This window comes from Salmo salar, chromosome 18 (assembly GCF_965601325.2).
Source record: "Salmo salar chromosome 18, fSalSal1, whole genome shotgun sequence".
Taxonomy (NCBI): Eukaryota; Metazoa; Chordata; class Actinopteri; order Salmoniformes; family Salmonidae; genus Salmo; species Salmo salar.
Window position 1 is genome coordinate 23,770,425 of NC_138308.1, and position 6,579 is coordinate 23,777,003.

Consider the following 6,579-nt stretch of genomic DNA (forward strand, 5'->3'; position numbering starts at 1 on the left):
TAAGGTCTGCACTGCTGGAGGGGACAGTGTCCAGACCTGGGAATTAAATCCCAAGAGCTATCTGCGGCTTCTTTCCCTAATCACATCAATTATCCTATGGTGTCCTCTGTGTGTACACAGATGGGAAAGCACTTATTATCTCCAAAGTCATTATCACTAGGGCCATTTTCTTTTCTTTTTTTACCTGGTATTTCCAGCATTATCCACTAGGTTTGCTGCCTGTAGAAAATACTTAGAAAAGTTATTTAATTGACACAAGCTGTCTCCAATCAATGAATCCGACCGGGACTCAAACCCGGGTCTAGCACCTGTCAAGCCAACAAAATGAACTATAGAGTACCACAGTATGAGTCATAAGTACTACTACTGCAACCACATCTGTTGAAATGATATTGTCAATGCTTTGGATGCTAAGATGAATTGTGCTGCCATATTTTTAGATTTGTCAAAAACGTTTGATGCAGTTGATCATTCAATCTTATTGAGTAAGCTGTCTGTTAAGTCTTGGCACTGATGCCTGTGTGGTTTCAGAATTATCTTAGCGACAGAACCCAGGCTTTTATGATAGATGGCGTTAACCTCTTAAATATGTTTAATATTGTGTATTATGTGTTTTATTATAGTGTGTTTTATTTGTAATGTATACAGTGCATTCGGACCCCTTGACTTACAGCCTTATTCTAAAATGGATTCAATTGTTTTTTTTCCCTCATCAATCTACATACTATACCGCTTAATGACAAAGCATAAAACAGGATTTTAGAATTTTTGGCAAATTCATAACAAATAAAACACTGAACAATCTCATTTACAGAAGTATTCAGACCTTTTACTCAGTACTTTGTTGAAGCACCTTTGGCAGCGATTACAGCCTCAAGTCTTCTTGGGTATCACGCTACAAGTGTGGCACACCTGTATTTGGGGAGTTTCTTCCATTCTTATCTGCAGATCTTTTCAAGCTCTGTCAGGTTGGATGGGGAGTGTTGCTGCACAGCTATTTTCAGGTCTCTCCAGAGATGTTCGATCAGGTTCAAGTCCGGGGTCTGGCTGGGCCACTCAAGGACATTCAGAGACTTGTCCTGAAGCCACTCCTGTGTTGTCTTAGCTGTGTGCTTAGGGTCGTTGTCCTTTTTGAAGGGGAACCTTCGCCCCAGCCAGAGGTCCTGAGCAGAGATGGAAAAACTACCCAGTTGTCATACTTGAGTAAAAGTAAAGATACCGTAATAGAAAATGACTCAAGTAAAAGGGAAAGTCACACAGTAAAATAATACTTGAGTCAAAGTCTAAAAGTATTTGGTTTTAAATATACTTTAAGTATCAAAAGTAAATGTAATTGTTATATACTTAAGTATCAAAAGTAAAAGTATATATTACATTTCACATTCCTTATGTTAAAACCTCTATGGGATCGGTGTGTCCCCGTCAGACAGTTGAGCTAACATAGGCTAATGTGATAAGTAACAAAAAAATCCCATGACATAGACATATCTGATATGGACAGAAAGCTTAAATTCTTGTTAAATCTAACTGCACTGTCCAATTTACAGTAGCTATTACAGTGAAAGAATACCATGCAATAGTTTGAGGAGAGTGCACAATTATGAACTTCAAAATGTATAAATTAACCAATAAGGCATGTTTGGGCAGTCTTGATGCAACATTTTGAACAGATATGCAATGGTTCATTGGATCAGTCTAATACTTTGCACATACACTGCTGCCATCTAGTGGCCAAACTCTGAATTGCACCTCGACTGGAAAATGATGGCCTTTCTCTTGCATTTCAAAGATGATGGTACAAAAAAAGTTTAAAATAAATGCATGTTTTTTTTATTTGTATTATCTTTTACCAGATCTAATGTGTTATATTCTCCTACATTAATTTCCAATTTCCACAAACTTCAAAGTGTTTCCTTTCAAATGGAATCAAGAATATGCATATCCTTGCTTCAGGTCCTGAGCTACAGGCAGTTAGATTTTGGTATTTGAGTAGATTTTGAGTAAAAGTGTTGGATCCTTTAAGTCAGGTATTCCTAAAATACATTTCTTCACATTTTCAAACAGTCCATTTATGAGTAGCCTCGTATCACTGCCAAAATTAAATTAAATAATCGTGTGTTCTGCGAAATAACAACACAATGTCAAATACAGGTAGCCTAGTCAAATAATTAACATCCAATCACATTAACCGTTACTCTCTCGCGGGAATTCCACTAATGGTCCTTATGTAGCCAAAAGTAGCTGCTGCTCATTCCGTTTGCTCGAAAATTGATGAATGGTTAAAGAAAGTAAGGCCCACGTCCATAGAAACACATACCAGCTCTACTGGTAGTACTGCTACTACCAGCAGTACTACCAGCAGTACTACACCTGCACCTGTCGACGACACAAGTTGTTCTGCTTCCACGAGCACATCCAATGCTAATTCTACATGTGTTGTTAACCCAGCTAGCATGGACTCTGACAGTTGTGAATCTGATGCAGCCGAAGAGCTACTGCCCCCTTACCTGGGAAAGCACTGAACAACAGACAGGGAGGTTGGACCATTGAAGAGGCGCAAATATGATGAGAACTACATTGATTTGGGGTTCACTTATATTGGGAGGAGTGCCTTTCCTCAGCCACAGTGTGTTATAAGTGCAAAAGTACTACCTCACAACTCGATGAAACCTTCACTCTTCAGCAGGCATTCAGAAACAAAACATGCCATTTTGAAAAATAAGCCACGGGATGTTTTATTGCGAGAATTGAGCCAACTTTCAAGTAGTAAGACATGTAAAAGCAACAGATACCATTAATAAGAAGGGGCTAGAAGCGTCTTATATGGTGAGCTACCGAGTGGCTAGGACAGGCAAGCGCAATACTATTGTGGAGGACTTCATTCTTCCTGCTGCCGCGGATATGGCTGGGGCAATGCTGGGGGAAAAGGACAAAAAAACTATACTGGCAATGCCTTCATCAAACAACACTGTTTCACGACGCATCAGTGACATGGCAGGAGATGTTTTGAAACACTTACTGCGTCGCATACAAGCCAGTGAATTCTATGTGTTACAGCTGGATTTGTCAACAGACGTGGCGGGCCTGGCACAGCTTCTGGTATATGTCTGTTAAGTTTATGGGAGGTCAATTAAGGAAGACATCCTTTTCTGCAAACCACTGGAAACCAGGACAACAGGAGAGGATATTTTTTAATTATTGGACAGCTTTGTGACATCAAATGGACTTTGGTGTTCAAGATGTGTTGGTATCTGTACTGAATCGTGCAAAAGCCATGACAGGGAAACATAGTGGAGCTGAATGATCTGAATCTAGGATTACAGCGCAGGTACTGGCCTGTCTGGGTGATGTTTTTTGTTGTCTGAATGATCTGAATCTAGGATTACAGGGACTCTCTGCAACTATATTCAATGAGCGGGACAAAATTGAGGCTATGATTAAGAAAAGTTGGAGCTCTTCTCTGTCTGCATTAACAAGGACAACACACAGGTCTTTCCATCATTGTTTGATTTTTATGTGTGCAAATCAACTAAAGCTTATGAACAATGTCAAACGTGATATAGCGAAGCACCTGAGTGATTTGGGTGCACAATTACCCAGGTGCTTTCCCGAAACGGATGACACAAACAACTGGATTCGTTATCCCTTTCATGCCCTGCCTCCAGTCCACTTACCGATATCTGAACAAGAGCCTCATCGAAATTGCAACAAGCGGTTCTGTGAAAATTGAATTTAATCAGAAGCCACTGCCAGATTTCTGGATCGCTCAGGACCAGTGGTGTAAAGTAATTAAGTAAAAATACTTTAAAGTATTACTTAAGTAGTTTTTTGGCGGACTCACTAAACACAAATGCTTTGTTTGTAAATTATGTCTAAGTGTTGGATTGTGCCCCTGGATATCCATAAATAAAAAATTTAATTGTATGGTTTGCTTAAAGCAGTGGCTCCAAAAAACCTTTTATAGTTCCGTACCCCTTCAAACATTCATCCTCAGGCTGTGTACCCCCTCTAGCACCAGGGTCAGCGCACTCTCAAATTTTGTTTTTTGCCATCATTGTAAGCCTGCCACACACTATATGATGCATTTATTAAACATAAGAATGAATGTGAGTTTTTGTCACAACCTGGCTCATGGGAAGTGACAAAGAGCTCTTATAGGACCAGGACACAAATAATAATATAATAATAATCAATAATTTTGCTCTTTATTTAGCCATCTTACATATAAAACTTTATTTGTTCATCGAAAATTGTGAATAACTCACCACAGGTTAATGAGAAGGGTGTGCTTGAAAGCATGCACATAACTCTGCAATGTTGGGTTGTATTGGAGAGAGTCTCAGTCTTAAATCATTTTTCACACACAGTCTGTGCCTGTATTTAGTTTTCATGCTAATGAGGGCCGAGAATCCACTCTCACATAGGTTCGTGGTTTCAAAGGGCATCAGTGTCTTAACAGCGCAATTTGCCAAGGCAGGATACTCTGAGCATAGCCCTATCCAGAAATAAGGATCTCTCTGTACTTCTCTGTACTGGTGCAATATTTTCTCCAGACTTAACACTTGGCATTTAGGCCAAAGAGTTCAATCTTGGTTTCATCAGACCAGAGAGTCTTGGATCTCATGGTCTGAGAGTCCTTTAGGTGCCTTTTGGCAAATTCCAACTGGGCTGTTATGTACCTTTTACTGAGGAGTGGCTTCCGTCTGGACACTTTACCATAAAGCCCTGATTGGTGGAGTGTTGCAGAGATGGTTGTCCTTCTGGAAGGTTCTCCCATCTCCACAGAGGAACTCTGGAGCTGTCACGTCCTGACCAGTATAAGGGGTTATTTGTTATTGTAGTTTGGTCAGGACGTGGCAGGGGGTATTTGTTTAGAGTGTTTCGGGGTTTGTTGGGCTATGTGTTTAGGTAGAGGGGTGTTTGTTTAGATTGTTCCGGGGTTTTTGGTTATGTTCTATGTTAGTATATTTCTATGTTCTGGTCTAGTCTTTTTAGTTCTATGTTTAGGGTTATTGGATGGACCTTCAATTGGAGGCAGCTGTTCCTCGTTGCCTCTGATTGAAGGTCCTATATAGAGGGGTGTTTTGTAATGGGTTTTGTGGGAAGTTGTTTTTGCACTGCTGTGTTTAGCATGCAATACTGTGCGTTCGTTCGTTTTCTTGTTTTGTCATTTAAGTGTTCTAATAAATGTTAAAATGAGCACTCAACCCGCTGCGCCTTGGTCCACTTCATACGACGGCCGTTACAGGAGCTCTGTCAGAGTGACCATTGGGTTCTTGGTCACCTCCCTGACCATGGCCCTTCTCCCCCAATTGCTCAGTTTGGCTGTGAGGCCAGCTGACAGGTGTGTGCCTTTCCAAATCATGTCCAATCAATTGAATTTACCACAGCTGGACTCCAATCAAGTTCTAGAAACATGTCAAGGAGGATCAATGGAAACAGGATGCACCTGATCTCAATTTTGAGTCTCATAGCAAAGGGTCTGAATACTTATGTAAATAAGGTATTTCTGTTTTAGTTTTTTTTTATAAATTTGCAAACATTTCTAACAACCTGTTTTCGCTTTTCATTATGGGGTATTGTGTGTAGATTGATGAGGACATTTTTTTTATTTAATCAATTTTAGAATAAATGTGGAAAAAGGGAAGGGGTCTGAATACTTTCTGAATACACTATTGTGTATTATTTATGTATTGGGTTTTATTTGTAAACATATACAGGGCTCTGTTGTAAAATAGTTTTATCTCAATGTGAATCCCTGCTTAAATAAAGGTTTATACAAAATAAATAATACCCATTAAACCTAGCGGTCAAACAGGGAAATGGTTCCAATTGTTTTTCCATGATTCATTTTTCCGGTAGGGGATTTTAGAAACGCTTAAAATAAGGGCTGTGTTTTGTGTAAATTTATCCAGGCGTGATGTTTTGGTAACTATGTAAATCTCTCTAGGACAAGGTGACCCAAAAGTGAAACGCTAATTAGCTGCTAATGTGCCTATCATAAAGAATTACAAATGCCATGATGATATGAACGAAACTGCCAAATCGAGGCAAAGGCAAGAATCTCTGGATTAACTATCTAATGTTAGCTAAATGTAGTAATGAATAAATGGGAAAAATGTATTTAAATGGACAATTTTGTGAACAGTCTTGTGCAAGTTTTAAATTGACACAACACCTTTTAGCAAAGGTCTCAGCTAGAGATGACATGCTAGAGCTTGCAGGGATTTGTAGTTTTGCTTGATGTCTACTTTGATGCTGATTAGCATTCTCGAATCTGAGAGTAAATAGAGCTGAATATATTGATAAAAGTCACCTTGTCCGAGAGAGATTTACATGGTTATCAAAACGTCACGCCAGAGTAAGTCTACATGATGCACAGCCCTTATTTTAGTGTTTCGAAAATCCCCTCTGGGAAAAATGAATGGTGGAAAAACGATTGGAGCCATTTCCCTGTTTGGCCACTAGGTTTCATGGGTATTATGACACCTCCACAGTGTGACTCTGTGCCAAGAGCTCTGAACCTCTTGAGGAGCCTGAGGTCGTTACATTATCCCTTTCCTAAATCATACCTTATGC